General features: G+C 36.1%; 1 pseudogene; it reads right to left on the bottom strand.

Annotated features, from left to right (window-relative positions):
* Positions 1 to 7,927, bottom strand: part of LOC138820647 (DNA topoisomerase 2-alpha pseudogene) — a 72,174-nt pseudogene extending 64,247 nt beyond the window's left edge.
* Between the last annotated feature and the right edge of the window lie 10,121 nt (positions 7,928 to 18,048).

Raw genomic sequence — 18,048 nt, 5'->3', positions numbered from 1 at the left:
CAGTGATTCAAATTAGACAGCAATTAAGATTGAGTTCCATGACTAAATGCTGGTAGCTTTCTTTGAAAAGTGTTCAATAACTATGTGCATATGATCATATAAAATGAATCTTGTTGAAATGAATTCTATGAAATGGAAACAAGAGGATTTTTATTGTGGCGTTTTCAGTTCTTTTTCTTTCCTTTTGTTCTTTGGTTTATTCCCTTTTGTTTCTGTATTTAGTTTCTGCATCCTTTGTCTTGTATATAAGTCTATCTGATTTGGGGAGGGAAAGGGGAAACACAGAAACAGTGGAACAAAGACTGAACCAATTCAGCAGTGATACTCACTAGACACTATGTTGAAAAGGAGCTATACAACTTGTCAGTGCGAGGAGACAGAAAGGGAAAAACTGGGAGAGAATTAGGGAGGGGGTGACACTATTCAAAAAGAAATGTACTTATTACCTGACTTATGTAACTATAAGCCCTCTGTACAACACTTTTACAATATTTTTAAAGAAAAGTGTCTTCTTTGCAGTTTATTCCAGTGTTGTCTGTCTTCTCTCACTTGTACAAAAACAAATGCTAATCCTTAAAGAAATCTCACTGCCCTGGTTTCAGAAGAGTCAGTCTAAAACAATCAGATCACTACAATAGGCAATGGACACATTACTGTGCTGCATAAAGGTGAATTGTGGGAAAATTGTAAATCTTTCAGAGTGAATATTTTGAAAGATAAGCTGAAAGGAGGTATGATGATGGATTTGTAGTATGTTTATTTCTTCAGATATCTAAAATGATGGCAGAGGGGGAGTTGTCTCAACCTGGTACAGAAAGAAGATAATGTAAATTTAAATGTATTACTCTTTTGATTGCCAAGTATGTTTCCATTTCAATGGACCTTCTTGCATGTGATATACAGAAATACAAAGTGGCTATTTACCTGCAAATATTCACTGTTACTATCGAAAAATAAAATGCCCATTGAATATCTTCCTTACACTTCTCATATTGAATCAGTAATGCATCACTAAGATTTTGAAGTAAACTATTTCATATTTGATATTTTAATAGGGCTATTAAAATCTACTATACTGTTTTCTCTATACAGGATTTCTCTTATTAAAAAAAATATTTTATGTGAGTTCAACTGTTTATTCATTTTCCAGGGACATTTAGGTTGTTTCAAATATGGCATTATTATGAATAAAGGTGCTGTAATTTTTTTCTCTTTTCTTTTTCCTTTCTTTCTTTTTCCTTTCTGTCTCTTCATTTCTTTCTTCCTTCCTATCTTTCCTTCTTTCTTTCCCTTCCTTTCCTTCCTTCCTTCCTTCCTTCCTTCCTTCCTTCCTTCCTTCCTTCCTTTCTTTTTCTTTCTTTCTTTGTTTCTTTCTTTCTTTCTTTTTCTTTCTTTCTCTTTTTCTCTTTCTCTCTTTCTTTCTTTCTCTTTTTCTCACTTTCTCCCTCTCTTTCTCTCTTTCACCCTTCCTTCCTTCCTTCCTTCCTTCCTTCCTTCCTTCCTTCCTTCCTTCCTTCCTTCCTTCCTTTCTTTTTTGATGCTGTTCCTGGACCTTGAATTCAGACCTGGATGCTGTCTGTGAGCATTTTATTCCAGGTTAGTGCTCTACCACCTGAGCCACGGCCCTACTACTCTATTTGGTTTTTGGTGGTTAATTAGAGATAAGAATCTCATAGATGTTCCTTCCCAGACTGGCTTTGAACCACAATCTCAGATTTCAGTCTCCTTGGTATTTGTTTTATAAATTAGCTTTATGTTATGTAAAGATATTAAGCCAAATTTTATGTTTTTTCTTATTCTGAAATACTTCTGGTAAGATCTTTCAAAGAATGTAGTATAAAATTTTGAAATCATTCTTATGTTTTTCTCAATTCTATGGAAAATGCATTTAAGGCTTCACTATTAAGACTGATATTAAACTGTAGAATATATTTTTCCCTTTTTATTTTAAAGATATTTAATCTCAGGGTCTCTTGCTTGCTTTTGTCCTGGGTGCTCTACCACTGATCCATGCTTCCAGTCTTTTTTTGCAAAGGCTATATTGACATAGGGTCTTGCTGTTTGCCTTGACTCATGGGTACTGCCTTCTATTAGCTGGGCTGAGAAACACACACCATTACTCCCAGCTTCTTTTACTAACATGGAATCTCACAGTCTTTTATGCCTAAATTGTCCTGGAATGATGATCTTCCTAATTGTAGCCACGAAACTGGGACATCATGTATGAAAATGTGATCAATCCACTAGTTCCCAGTTTGTAAATGTTTATATAGGTAAACATATATATGCATATATATGATTTTAATTTTAATGTGAGGTAACTATAATATCAAGCGCATAATTCAATTAGTTTACTTAAACATATGTAGACATGCAATAGCTACCAAATCTATAATAAATCTATAATAAAGATCTCCAACTCTCACTGCTCTTTTCTAGCTCTCTCTGCTCTCTCTCTGCACTCTCTGCTCTTTTCTAGCTCTTTCCTCTCTCTTTCCTCTCTTTCTCAGCTCTCTCTCATTCCCAGGCCTTTCCCAGCCACGTGGAGTGCCAAACTTGCCTGGTCCCAGCAGATCTACTGAATAAACCTACCCCTTACCTGAATACCATGTGAGTGCTGCTGTTCTTACTCTGCTCTCTCTCTCTGCTCTAGCTCTTTCCTCTCTCTTTCCTTGCTTTCCCAGATCTCTTTCATTCCCAGGCCCTTCCCAGCCACGTGGAGTGCCAACCTTGCCTGGTCCCAGCAGGTCTACTGAGTAAACCTACCCCTTACCTGAATACCATGTGCGTGCTGCTGTTCTTACTCGGCTACCTCTTTTTAAAAACCTAACATAAATGGTGCCTTGACTCGGATAAAGGGCTTAAAGTCAGGATAGCTGGGATTCCTCTCTGTTTTTTCCTCTTTTTTCTTTTTCTGTTTGTTTTTTCCTTTTTGCTCTGAGGAATACCCACAGTTCTGACGGCCTTTTGCGTACCCATCTGTCTTGCTGCGGAAACAGCGCATTGATACCATTGCTGACCTTCACATCCATGTCCACACCACTTCTCTACTCTGGTGAGTGAAACTACTCTACGGTTCTCTGTTGCTCAAGAGGGCTCTGGGAAGTCGGGACGCCGCTTCTGCCTGGTCAGCTTTCCTTCACTCACCAGACTGAGTCTCCTACTCATTTAATGGGGTGCTGCGAATCATGCCTGAGCCGTAAAACCCCTTTGAAATGTCTCCTGCACTACCTGGAAAGCCAGAGCGCCTCATTTTTATGCCAGTCTCAGATGTAGACAGTTTTTGCTACTGCAATGGTAAATGGTCAGCAGTCTGTTTACTTTCAGGCTCTCTTTGCTCTCTCTCTGCCATTCATGTCCAACTTTCTCTATCTCTCCCTTTCTCTTTTCTACATTTTGGCTTGTGCCTTGTATAGTGCGACACAGGCTGGGTCCCGGGGACCCCCCCTCTAGGTTCCCTCTCAAAGGCTGGCCAATGTAGGCTTGGTCTATTTGTTCAGGCTTTCTTTGCATTCTTTCAGAAATTCACCATCTTGAATTTGCCATCTTGGCCACATGGTGGGTTAAGGGTTTGGCCCCATCTGACCCTTAACCTTCCACCAAGCTTACTACTCCATCCATCTATTCTAAGGTGCCTTGCTAACAAGTTGCTCTTTTCACAGGCCCTGGTAACTGAGGCCCAACCATCTGATGTGCTTTGTTAGCAAAGATGTCTAAACGTTGTCAAAATTTTAGGTTTTGAGTTTCGCCTTTTTCGTTTTGTGCTGTGTATTCTACTACTGACTACACGGTTCTAAAATACTGGGCATATCTGTGCTAAAATTCTCATCACATCTAATGAGTTTTGTCATTGCAGAATATTTATTGGTCAGTTCTAGATAAGGAGCAGGTAAGTATAAGTATATTCTACTTGATCTCCTTGTTGCTTTAATTAGAAATAATAAAGGGCTTTTGTGGTAAAGATTTCTGCTCAAAGCCAGCCCGGGCTGAAAAATCCCTAAGACTCTATCTCCCAACTGCAAAGAGCCAGGCTGGAAGCATGGCTCAAGACTCTTATCTCTAACCAGCCAAACTCTGGAAGTGGTACTGTAACTCCAAGTGGTAGAGCACTAGCCTTGAGCAGAAATGCTCGGGGACAGTGTCCAGGCCTTGAGTTCAAACCTTCTTGAATACCAACTGGGACAAGCCATCCTAGTAAAGAGCACCTAGACTCAGCCAGTCTGGAGAACAAAGGAACATGGAAAGGAGTAAGAAGAGATGATGTCACATCAGCAACTTTGTGCCCGCCCTCCCTTACTGGGAGGTCAGTAGAAGAACCTGCCCATCCAATGTCTATACCTGTCTACCTATTAACAACAGGAATTTATATTCTTGCCTCTGTCACCTGACTTCTCTACATAGTCGCCAGATGTCAGAAGTAGCTAGAGACATTTTTACCAACATTTTCAGCCCCAAGTCCTTCCTCTTGCAATTTATTTGCTCTCTAGTATTTTTTTTCCAGCACCTCAATGCTCATGAGACTCTCCTGACTTCATCTAAGGATTCAACGCCACCAAAGGACAGCTGCTGCTCACTGCCTTCTCTGGGAGGAGACCAAATTCCAGCCTTTTACCCCTATTGTGGACGCCCCTTGTCAGCAGGAAGTAGCCAGAGAGAATCCTCGCCCTATTTCATGATTATTAAAAGGCTGGAATGTAAGGTCCGCTCCTGGATGGCGAGCAGACTCCACCCTCCTCGTAGCAAAGTCTCCACCCAGTACCTGCATTACCTAGGCAACTGGGACACCTGGAAGAGGTCACGTCTGCATCAACTGAGGTCACATCTGAATTTGATGTGGCCACAACTTTCTCTGCCAATACCCTAGATAAGGGCTAGCCCAGGCCCAGACTTTCTCTCACTGCTCTATTCTAGCTCTCTCTGCTACCTAGCTCTCTCACTGCTCTTTTCTAACTCTCTCTGCTCTCTCTGCTCTTTTCTAGCTCTTTCCTCTCTCTTTCCTCTCTTTCCTAGCTCTCTCTCATTCCCAGGCCTTTCCCAGCCATGTGGAGTGCCAATCTTGCCTGGTCCCAGCAGGTCTACTAAATAAACCACCCTTACCTGAAAAAAAAATCTCCAAAACTCATTTTGGGGATGGTGGGTATCTCAGTGGTCCAGCATTTGCTTTCATGCCCAAGGCTCTGGGTTTGAGCCTTAACATTCTAGTTAAAATTTTAAAAGTCAAGAATGTTGTGTTTTTCCTCAATTAACTTCAGTTAAATCTCTGCCCTTATTTTAGATTCTGATAATCACTACTTTGCTTTGAGTCAAAATAGTTTCAACTTTTCTAGGATTTAGTGAATGTATTCATACAGTATAGAATTTTTGTGTTTAAGCCTTTTCTTTTTCTTTTTTTTTTTATTGTGAGAATACTGTACAGAGGAGTTACAATTGCATGGGCAAGATAATGAGTACATTTCTTATCAAGCCTTTGTCTGAGCCTTTTCATTTAGCAAAATGCCTTTAATGAAATATTAGCCTTCTTTATTAAATTGAATTGCCACATTTGTCAAAAATCAGTTAATAATATATTTATGCTGTGTGTTGTTCCATTATATAAATCAATGCCAAGATATCTAAATAAACATCATTTTAGAATTAATCTTATATATGTCATTCCTGTATTCCATCTTTTAAAAGTTACCTTGGAAAATCAGGTTTTTTACACTTTTATATGAATCTTAGCATTTATTTCACAATTCCTACAAGAAATTTTGCTTGAGTTTCTGATAGGATTTGCAAAAAAAAAATGTATGTTCCTTTAGGTAATTAGGATTATTGACCACAATGCATTTTAATAATATAGCATTCTAATAGCTGAATTTTAGAAAACCCTTTCATTAGGTTTTTATTAATTTTATTCAGCTTTTCTTTATTTGTTGAGTTCACAGCTGCTTCTAATAATTTCAAAAATATTCAAAAAATCATATCTCTATGTAAATGAATGTTTGCATACACATTGTTACATTTGTATGATGGTTTGACTTTTTTATTGTAAAGAAACTTGCTTTTTTATCTCTCCTAATATTCCTTGTTTTTCAAGAAATATTACCGTAGATACTCCGGATTTCCTCAGAAAGTGAGTTTCCTGTACACAGTAGTTTGACTTATTTGACTTATTCAATCTGACAACTGGGTGGGTTTTGCTCCAACAGATAGGTAAACCATAAACATATCACCTGCGTTTATAAAAATTTTGAGTAAATTAGTTCTATTTTGATTGTCTTTAATAATAGGGTAGAAAATCCATCCTGGGCTTATTTCTTCAAATAGTACACACCACTAGTTCACCTACGGTGAACTTTCATTAGTTGAAGTTCTTTATTAATATTATTATTATTAAATATGTGTACAAAGGGTTTATAAGTCCTTAAGTAAGGTTATAAATACAATGCTTACTTCATTATCTCCCAAGTTATATTAACTTATATTCAATGTTCATTGAATATAATGATTACAAAAGCATAAATAAAAGCATCTATAAGTTAAGCCCCAACTTCCTTGACAAGTTGCTTGAAATTCAATTGGTTGTTTTCTTTTTCACGTGCTTGACCTGTGACACCTTTGTAAATTTCTTCATCATCTGTTTTTTTACAGACAACCCCCTCCTGTTAAGAACAGGTATCATCTGTGGTGTACAAGGGTATATCTTCCAAATTTTTCCCTTCATTGAGTACATTCTTAACCATCCATGTGCTATTCCAATGATTCTCCTTTTTACCTAATAAGATTTAGTTCCATATCACAACTTAAAATTATTTTCAAATTACTTGTGTGGCCAAGGTGCCAGTAGCTCTAGCTTCTCAGGAGGCTGAGATCTGAGGATTGTAGTTCAAAGCCAGCCCAGGCAGGAAGGTACATGAGACATATCCAATTAACCACCAAAAATAAAGCCAGAAGTGGAGTTATTGCTCCAGTGGTGGAGTGCTAGCCTTGAGAAAAAGCAGCTCAGAGACAATCCTGAGTTCAAGTCCTAGACCAGAACCATGAAAGCATTTGTGTGGATTCTTTCTCCTTCATGAACTGTAACAATTGCATCTTTAAACAGTAACTACTTCAAGACATGAATTTTGTGTTGGAAAGGATCTTCTCAAAAAATATGGTTGACTTCAACTTACCTTCAGTTTCTATCAGCTTTATCTGATATATGAAATAGGTAAAAGTGGAGTCTTAGCAAGAAATATGGATTTAGCTGCAGTGATAAAGTGTGGGGGATGTGGGTACGTATGTTCATCATGCCTGCACACATTCTTTAATAACAGAGTCTAAGAACTATAGTATTTTTAAAAGCTGTTAAAATACTTGTGTCTTGTTTATGAAATTCTCTTTATTATAATGACACGTATCAAAATCTTAAAACAGATACTCTATCCCCAAAGATGATTGAAAGTACTATGAGATCATTTAACAAGAGGTAATATAAAACTTCAAATGTGGGAAGTTCTAGTTGACTGCTGATATTTCTTCTGTGCACACATTTCAAATGCTTCTTTCTGTTTTGAAATGCTTCTTTCCAAGCTCTTTACTCTGAGTACTATGATTTTTCTCACATCTACCGTATCAAAACAATTCCTATTACTCTCTCTTTGAGTCTCTGCTTTGTCTGTACACTTGCTTGTAGTGCTGTTAGTTTTTCATTGTTACCGGTGGGACCAGTCAGACTGAGAACTTGGCAAGCACTAGATTCCCTGTCCCCCTCCCTGCAGACCCCACCCTCAGGTACTTGAAGCAACTGATCCTTTTGCCACTGCTGAGATGTACTGAAACCTGGAGGCACAGTTTCAGCTTGCTCTTCTTGCAGCTTATTGACTGTCAGTGTCTCCACCAACCACCTGCTGTGGCTGGGGAGTGTCATCTGGTTTCTGCAGCTTTCAGTGAGAAAAAAGTTCATTCTCCGAGTGATAAACTGTTTCTCTCTAAAATATTATCAAATAACCATTGTTACTAGGTCCTGCTCTTTCCAGAAAAGAAAACTTTCCTTTTAGCAGTATATGGACTGTTAGAGAGGTAAATAACTGGATCACAAAAGGACTCCATCAGACTGGCAAACTAATTCATTCACTGTACTCTTAAACACTTGTGACTGGTGGTCATAAAAAGTCTCCATTCTCTCAGTGTGAATGTCTATATTCCATATGATTTATCATGTCTAAGTGTATTCTTTTGTCTTCTACCATCCAGTATGTTTACTTGTAGATTTATAAGTACTTTCTGCTTAAAATAAAGGAGAATATCCATAAAAGAGAATCATAAAGGTTCACTAGCTATGGGTACAATATATGATCATAAAAAAATGATGTTTATCAAAATGATCTCCAGGAAGTGGAAATAAGAGTTATTGTGCTATATTGCTTCTTAGACTTTATTGTAATTTTTAATTATTTTTACTTTTTTGTCCTTTGTTGCTGCTTTTGATTTTTGTACATTTTTCTTGTGTCTAAATTTATCTATTTTAGAGAGGGTGAGGGGGAACACAGAAATGGTGATAAAAAGGCTAATCAAATGAAGCAGTGATTCTCACTAGACACTATGTTGAGAATGAGTTATATAACTTGTGGGGAAAGGGGTCAGGAGGGAAAAGTGGAGAAATAAGGGAAAAAGTGACATTGTTCAAAAAGAAATGCACACATTACCTGGCTTATATCACTGTTACATTCTGTGCATCACCTTAATAAAATAAAAAATAGTTAAATTAAAAATAAATTATTTTTTTAATGTCACCATTCCACCAGGGATCTGTAGCTCATGCCTATAATCCTAGAAACTAAAGAAACTAAAGCCTGAGGGTTGTGGTTCAAAGCCAGCAAGGGTAGAAAAGTCCATGAGATTCCTATCTTCAATTAAATACTAAAAAAGCTGGAAGTAGAGCAGTGGATCCAGCAGTAGAGTGCTATCTTTGAGCAAAAAAACAAAAAAACTCATAGATAGTTCCTAAGCCTTGAATTCAAGCCCCAGGACCAGCAACAAAACAAACAAACAAAAAAAAAAGTCACTGTTCAACTTAGCAACCATTTATAAAGCATGTACTCATTTTTTTTTAATGTTAAGGCTCTTCAGTTCATTTTTATATTTGAAATATAATAACACACCTATTTAATCTATAGATAAACAGCAAATATTTTCTCCTTTTTTTCTGGGGAGTCCAGTCGTGGGGCCTGAACTCTGGGCTCTTCAGCTCAAGGCTAGAACTCTACCACTTGAGCCACAGCGCCACTTCCGGCTTTTTTCTTTTTGCTTATGTGGTGCTGAGGAATCGAACCCAGGGCCTCAGGCATGCAAGGCAAGCACTCTACCACGGAGCCACCTTCCCAGACCAACAGCCAATTTTTTCTATGTCAAAGAGCCACTCACTAAAAAATGCTAGGATTGAGCAGCTCTTCCAAATACATCAAACTAATAAGATATATTTATGTGTCAATTAGTGATTGGGATATACTCTGAGGAATACACCATTGACTAATTTGTTACTGGGAAAACATTAGAGAAAATATTCACAGATACCAATATGGTAAAGTCTAACCAATTGACAAAAGTCTCTTTCTCTCGATGTAACTTATACAAATATGAGATATTCTAGGTTAAAGCTGTAATAATATAGTATTTTGTTTCATAACATAATTTTGTAAGTAGAAGATAGCTTAAAATCATAAAAGTCATAATTAAAAGTATAGTATTAAAAGTATAGTATGAGCGTATGCCACAGGAGACTGAGATCTGAGGATTATGGTTCAAAAGCAGCCCAAGCATAAAAGTCTGTGAGACTCATGTCCAATTAACCACCAAAACCTGAAAGTAGGAGTAGAGCCCAAGTGGTAGGTCACCAGCCTTGAATAAAAAAGCTTAGAGGCAATTACTAGGCCCTGAATTTAGGTCCCAGAACTGGCACATTTTTTTAAATGTAGACCACCAATAAAAGCATGGTATTATAAATGTATAGGTTTAAAATATAATCACATACTATTACTATTATGATCAGTATTACATCCTAATTATGAGTACTATCCTTTTAAACAACAAGTGTTGTAGTAAATTTGTTCATACCAGCATCAGCAAAACAAAGAAATAATGTACTGCCCGAGGGTTTGTAATGGCTATGATGTCACTGGGCCATCATTTAGTCAATGGCCCATCTTGGACTAACATCTCATTATGCAATATGGGATTACACACAATAAAATATATATGATCAGAATTGACCCCTGAAATTATAGAAGCTAAAACATTATAGTAGGCAAGGGACATAGCCACAAGGTAGAAAAACAAGAACAGTGATTGTACTTTAGCCTGAACCTGAAGCCCTAAGAACAGTAGTTTTAATGTCTGAAAGAAAGAAAGTATATATTATAATTTCTTCCAGAATCTCCTTCAAAGAAACAGTGTTTTACAGGTATCTGGGCATTGTTTAACTCAGTGAAGTTAATACATATAATTATCAAATTGTGACATAAAGAAAATATTATCAGTCTTTAATGATTTTACAGCTCCTTAGCATTAAATGTATTGCATACTGTAAGAGTGACATCATAGTATAATTAAATTTTGAATTTCAATAATTTTAATAAAGCCTTAATAACCATAAGACCATATTGTTATATATAGTTATATACTATATTGTTATATTATACTTGTTAATATTGTTACATTGCTTGATTTGTCTAAATTCATTAGATGGACAATAATCTCCTTAACTTTAACTCTTACAATTTCTAGTATAACTTTCAAGACAAAGTTGTAATGCCTCCAAAGTTTTGTTGCTGAATTTCTCTTGCATATATTTCTTTTTGTGGTTGTGGAGGCTGAAAATCCAAGCAAATATCTAATATAAAAGAAAGGGCACAAGGCTGGGTACAGGGATCCAGATTGCAAACCCAGAGTCTGTTTCTTACCAATTTGAGTAAATGTGGTCATGAACTCAAACTTTGACCCCCAGATTCCCTTATTTTATGATAACTTACTTGGAGGAATTTTATGATAACTTACTTGAAGGACTTTTAATGGGACTAAATCGCCTGCCATGAAAAAATAGTTATTTAGTAAATATTTAAAATTTCAGATGTCAGGACAATTTCTTTTGATGGTAAGTATTCAGCCCAAAATGTACTAAGGAGTATGGAGTTTCACTTTGTGAATTTTCATCTTTTAGAAGCATCATGACTAGATCTCTAATCATTTATTTTCTTACATATACTCAAAGATATATCAAAATCCATTCTATTTTGACCTAGTCATTCTGAAACTATTAATGGCTCATATCAGTGATTCATTTTCAAAAACTGTATTATTTTTAGATGGAACATTATTCATTTTCCCACACAAACATGCAATTCTATTATTATGATCATTAATGTTGGCCTCTTAATATTTTATTCTCTTCATAACAACAACACAGTAGAGTTGCATTTTTCTACCTTCTGCAGGTTAAATATCATTCTGCTTTGGGCAGATAATGGTGAGCTAAAGGGCTATAAGTAACCTCCCAGCAGAAAACAAGAGTCACTATTCATTTCCCATGTTCTTTCCCTCTATCTGGACAGTCAGCAATATTCTTGAGAGCAGTGGTTCTTAATCAGGGTGATTTTCTCTTTTCAGGAGACATCTGGCTGAATTTTGAGACATTGATTCACCCGACTTAAGAAGGATGTTTTCTTCATCTAGTGAGTAGAAGCCAGACGGACAGTGGAATCTACAAAGGCCAGGATAACCCCCACTGCATAACCCTTACCCTGCAACAACAATTTCTATCATCCAGACCTAAATGTTGATGGTGTCACTATTGAGTAAAATGGCTCTGAGTAAAAATGATTTGGATCATGGTGGCCAGATGTTCTCCAACAGAGAAGCATCATTATCAAGAAATAAGCCTTAGCCATTTCAGACCATTAGGAGTTTTAGGTTTTCTGTTATCAGAGCATAGTTGGCTTTGACTAACTGAGATGTTTATTTTGCAATTGGAGTGATATAAAATCACAACTCACTTCCCTCACTTTCCTGGTATTTCTGGATTTAATATCTATTGACAATATGATTTCTTGGCTTAAAATTGAGATGAAATTTGTTTAAAATGGAAAATAAATGGATGGATTCAAATTTCAAGATAATTCAGTTTACCTTTAGAGAGAAATGACTGTTCAGGAAAAAAAAAAAGCATCTGGTTTTAGTGCTTAATGTCCTTTTTCTAAGAGACTCAGTAATTCCACCAAATGCTTGAGAAAAAAAAATGATAAAATTTGCTTTGAAAAACAAGACTGAAGGTTACAATCTTAAATAAAAAGACCTTCATATCATTTACACTAAGGTTAATAGTCCCTAGTATTTAGCGACAAAATAATTTAAAGTACATATTAATGTGACCATAAAAGGACAATTTTAATTTATAATTTTGCAGAATAGAGATTAGAAAATGAATGAAATTAAAGCAAGAGATTTTTTTCCCTCTGAGAAGTGTTCTTTTAATGAAAAATGTTTGCTGCAATGTCAGGCAGACATGCAATTTTAGCTTCTGTTCTCATATGCTCTCTGTCCTCGAGACATTCCTTCTGATTCAATTCATTTTCATTTATCACTTTGAATACTTAACATAGTCACATAGTTAAAAGAATTAAAAAGTTGAAAAAGAAATACAATAAACAGTTTTCCTCTCAACCATGGCTGCCACTTTTGACCTCATGGATTGTGCCTGGCATAAGTCTGCTGAAAAATGACATTGCCTAGAACTGCTGTAATCTCACAATATGTGCAACCTCCTCATGCTAAATCACTCACAGTAAACCTGTTATTGTCATGAGGCTATGCATATATGCCTTCTCTGATTCATTCATATGCACATATAATATACACAATCTATATGTTCAATCATGAAAACATGCATATGGATACATAGAAACAAATGTTACTTAACATTTTCACTATTTTTTAAGTCTTTTTCTTGCAAATCCGTCTAAAGTCTAGAAAGTAATCTCCTGTCCATTCAACAAAGACAGACTTTTAAAGAAAAGACTGGACTCTTCCATATGCTTTTAGTAAGTAAAAATTAGTGAAAGTAAAAGGTAATATTAGGTATGTATGAAGTGATTTGTGATTTGCAATTTCCAACAAGTCATTGCAGGATTCAATGTTTTTTTTTCCTTTTTTACATGCTTTCTCAGATTATCTATATCTCCTCCAATCGAAAGTTCTCATGTACAAGCCTACCTCTCCTTCCATTCCTCTTTAAATGAGCTTTGCCTCACAACTTATCCAGTGCCACTGTTAATATACATACTTATAAATTCCTGCTTTATCATCAACCTGAGGGTCTAGTTCCCAATCATGTCATGGTAAATGTCGAATGCTTTGAGTGAGAAATATTCAGTGTTTTTATTCTTGTGAATGTCTTATGTAAAATTAAGTTTCCAAATGTTTTAAATTATGTTAAAAGTCTTCATTTAGAAGAGATTTATAAAATTCTGTGTTGACTGGTATTGAAATCAAAGTATTAAATCTTCCTTGTTGATGTCTATAGATGTGACCTTTAAAATGTAAACATGGAGGAAATTCACTGAGGAAAAACATGGAGGAAATGAAAAGATGGAGCCTGGCACCAGTGGCTCATGTCTGTAATCCTAACTAGTCAGAAAGCTGAGATCTAAGGATCCTGGTTCAGAGACAGCCCAGGTAGGAAAGTCAAGGACCTTTTATTTCCAGTTAACTACAAAAAGAGCTGAAAATGGAGCTGTTGCTCAAAGTTGTTAGAGTGCTCACCTTAAGCAGCACCAAATTTCAGGGACATTGCCCAGGTCCTGAGTTCAAACCCCAGGCCTCACACAATAAAAAATAAAGGAAAGCAAGAAAGCAACAAAGAAAGAGAGAGGGAGAAAGGAGAGAGGTATAGTGGCAACAAGGAAGGGAGAAGGAAAGAAGGAAGGAAGGAAGGAAGGAAGGAAGGAAGGAAGGAAGGAAGGAAAGAAGGAAGGAAGGGAAGGGGAAGGAGGGAAGGATGGGAGGGAGGGAGGGAGGGAGGGAGCTAGGGAGGGAAGATTAAGATTTGAGGCTACCATTTGTTAGGAAATGGAAAGACTTGGAAAAAATCAAATTAAGTGAAGTAAACCAACCCAAAGAAACATAGGTACCATGGTTTCCCTTATTTGCAATAATTAGTATACATCTAGGATCATCTTAGTAGATGAGCAGAATAGCTCATCATTCAAATGACCATATAAGACCATAGAAGATGATGCTCAGTGAAATGACTCCAAGACATGGACACAAGAGGTTTTTCTTTTCTTTATTGTCATTTTTTATATTTTTATTGTCATTGTTTTTAATGCACTAGGTTGTGTTTTGGGGGTTTTTTTGTATGTTCTTCCCTCTATGGTATATCCCCTGTTGTCACTGTATTTGATTTTGGTACCCAGGTATTATATATATATGTGTATATATATATATATATATATATATATATATATATATATATGAACTAGGAAAGAACAGGAGAACAACAGAATGGTGAGACAAAGGACAAGGTAGGAGCCGATGCAAAAGCAACATACACAAATCATTTGGGCCAAAGCTCAGTAGCTATGAAATCAAAGATGTATTTGAAGTGTATAATTCTAGCTATGGAGAAGGCTGAAATCTGGAAGACTGGGGTTTGAGATTAACCCAGGAAACAGAATTCAGTAGACTCTCACAAACAAATCCACCAAAAAAAGCAGGGCTGGAAACATGTCTCCATTGATAGAGTGCGAGCTTAGCAAGCTGAATAAAAAAGTTATTAGCATTATTTTTGTAATAAGAATGACTTGGAAACAAAAAAATTGAAGTTTATAAAACCCCATTTACACGTGGTTCCAATATCATGTATTGAATCTTGGTGCTTAGGTTATTTGTCTGTAGAGATTAAAAATTTAGGAGGCTTGGTAGAAACTATTAAACATTATATTTATTATATTTGTTGTATTTTCCTAAAACTTCTATAAGAGGCTGAGAAAAAAAATCATGCTTTGGTCTAAGGCAGTAGTTCCAAAATTGTTGTCTAGAATCAGTTACACAAGTATCACCTGGGAACTTATTAGAAAAGGAAATTTTCAAGCCCCACCCCTGACCTACTGTATCAGAAATTCTAGAGGAGGGGATAAGCAATGAATGTCTAATAAACCCTCCTGGTAATAAAGATACTCTGAAGTTTGAGAACCACTGATTTAAGGTAGCAGTTCTCACTCTAGCTGCTCATTAGAATTGCCAAAGGGACTATAGAAAATAGAGTTACTATAGTTCCATCCTCAGAGATTTTGTTTAATTGTTATGTGGTAAAGCCAACTATTTTTGAAGGCTCCCTGTGTGATTCAAATGTACAAACACAATTAGGGCCAATATTGATAAAACCCCAAACTAGTAGCTGAAAATGAAACAAAACATAACTTAGTATTACTTACAAAAGATGTTTTCTGTGTAGGGGCCACAATGGAAATGATATAGGTCAATCTTTTGACTTTGGACAATTATAATAGCTTGCTTCTCTTCATAAATTTGAATTTTATGTGAGAATAGATGAGTTCAAGACATTCCAAACAGTGCTTTCCTCTTAGTTTTAGAGTTAGAAATGAGATTGAAATACCAAGTAAATGGTAATTTCTTGATTAAAAGAAAAACCAAAAGGCAAATCATTGTTAATTAACCATGAGCTAGTTTTTGGATTTTTGCTATAAAACTAATTATACACTATAGATATAGATATATATAATATATACTAGAGAATATTTAACATGTATGTTACAACACATTACATAGGTAACAGCATACTACTATTGTATTGGGCTAAAAAAATAAATATATAAATAACAGAAAATCAGAAAAATCTAGCACTGTGAAGGGAAATAGAACAACATAAGTACTAGCAGGTGACACTTCAGAAGCAACTTGAAATAAATGAGGACAGTCACATTCCTATTTGGGGACAGAAAAAAGCCAGAGGGAAGAGCAGTGGAAAGCCTGTAGCATTTCAAGCTTGAAGTGTTCCATGAACAGCAGCCTCATTTAATGTTATGAATTAAGCAAGGTGGAATCCATTAGAGGTGAGGTTACAGAGACATTCATATCCAGAGATCTGCAAGTTATGGCTAAAAGTTCAAATGTTGTTTTCTAATAATAAAAAGACAGGAAGGTTAGAAAAGAGATGTTTCCTTCCTGTGGCATACAATTTTTTTTTATTGTAAAGATACTATACAGAGGGTTACAGTTACATGAGCGAGGTAATGAGTACACTTCCTCTTGAACATTGTTACCCCCTCCATTGTTTCCCCCCCACCATCCCCTCCCTCCCTCCCTTCCCCGAGGTTCTTTTTTTTATTGTGATTAAGTGATTACATAATTTCCCGAATTTCACAGTATTGTGAAATAATGATGCTCAATTAAAGTCACAAGTTCATTCTAATTTTCCTGGAGCAAATTGTCTATCACAGTCTGTAACTTATAACGGTGTTCACATGTTATACACCATATATGTGATCAGCAGCATGGGTATATTTAGTAGTGGTTCAACCAGATGAGTGGGAGTTCTTTGTTTCTTAAGTCCTGTTAGTTTTGTCGTATCACCTAACATTTTGGATTTAGCATCCACTTATCAGGGAGACCATGTACTGTTTGTCTCTTCGTTCTTGGCTTACCTCGCTCAACATGATTCCTTCTAGCTCCATCCATTTCCCTGCAAATGCCATTATTTTGTCAATTCTAATGGCTGCATAATATTCCATTGTGTATAGATACCACAATTTTTGGATCCATTCATCTGTGGTGGGGCATCTGGGTTGTTTCCATATCCTAGCTATTGTGAACAGTGCTGCAATAAACATGGAGATGCCCGTGTCCTTGTATATTGGTTCCTGTTGTTCAGGGTAGATGCCTAGAAGTGGTATGACTGGGTCGTAAGGGAGGTCAATCTTTAGCTTTCTAAGGACCCTCCAGACTGCTTTCCAAAGTGGTTGTATAAGTGTACATTCCCACCAGCAGTGTAATAGGGTTCCTCTTTCTCCACATCCTCTCCAGCATTTTTGTCGTTGGCTGATTTGTGGATGTGGGACATTCTGACTGGGGTAAGGTGGTATCTCAGGGTTGTCTTTATTTGCATTTCCTTCACCACCAGGGATGATGAACATTTCCTCATGTGTTTCTTTGCCATTTTTATTTCTTCATTTGAGAAGTCCCTCTTTAGTTCCCTTGTGTGGCATACAATTTTAAAGTAAAATTATCTTAGATATAATTTACTGTACTGGTTAGGAGATCAGAGGGTAATTATGAAACCTCTACTTGTGATACTTTAAGACTAACCAATAGACCTAAAGTCTTGAACCAGGGTGGTGATGATACTGCTTTGATATTCAGAATAAGTCTGGATTTATTGATATAGTTCCTTAGTGTTTGGCATGAGAAATGGGAAATCATACTGGGAGATGAGAAGGCCAAAGATTTTGGCCACGTTGAACTTGAACTCCCATTGTGGAAACCCTGAGAAATAGCTAGAAATAATGTGGGAGTATATGGAGACTAAAGGTACTAAACAGACTTTGCAAATTACTATGATAATATGTGACATACTCTAGGAAATGGGTACAGAATACAAAAAGAAACTAATTGTCTAGAATTCACCCAGTTATTGAGTAAAGTCGTTGCCATATGAGCTATCTAAAGACTGTGACTATTTCATCCATGAAGCAACTTAAATAAATAGGAAAAAAGATTTTCTAAGTGAAATGATTAACTTATCAGGATTCTTTTAATATTCCTTTGAAAGATAATCATGGAAGGCCTTAAACAAGAAAAATTCTATTTTTGCCATTCTAAAATATGTTTTTTTTTTCTTTTGTAGAACCCATTCTTCAGCTGGAAAGAGATGGATCAGATCATCTGTGATTGTCAGTGGGAATAAATATATGTAAAAGTTTTCCCTTTTCCCTTTTCTAAAAGAGAGAACTTATTGTAAATATTTGTATTTCCAGTTTTACTTTAAAATGTATGTTTAGATTTTTTATTTATCAT

Source organism: Dipodomys merriami, unplaced genomic scaffold (assembly GCF_024711535.1).
Source record: "Dipodomys merriami isolate MVZ:Mamm:240054 unplaced genomic scaffold, mDipMer1.0.p SCAF_9, whole genome shotgun sequence".
NCBI classification, from domain to species: Eukaryota; Metazoa; Chordata; class Mammalia; order Rodentia; family Heteromyidae; genus Dipodomys; species Dipodomys merriami.
This window is presented reverse-complemented; position numbering and strand designations above follow the sequence as displayed.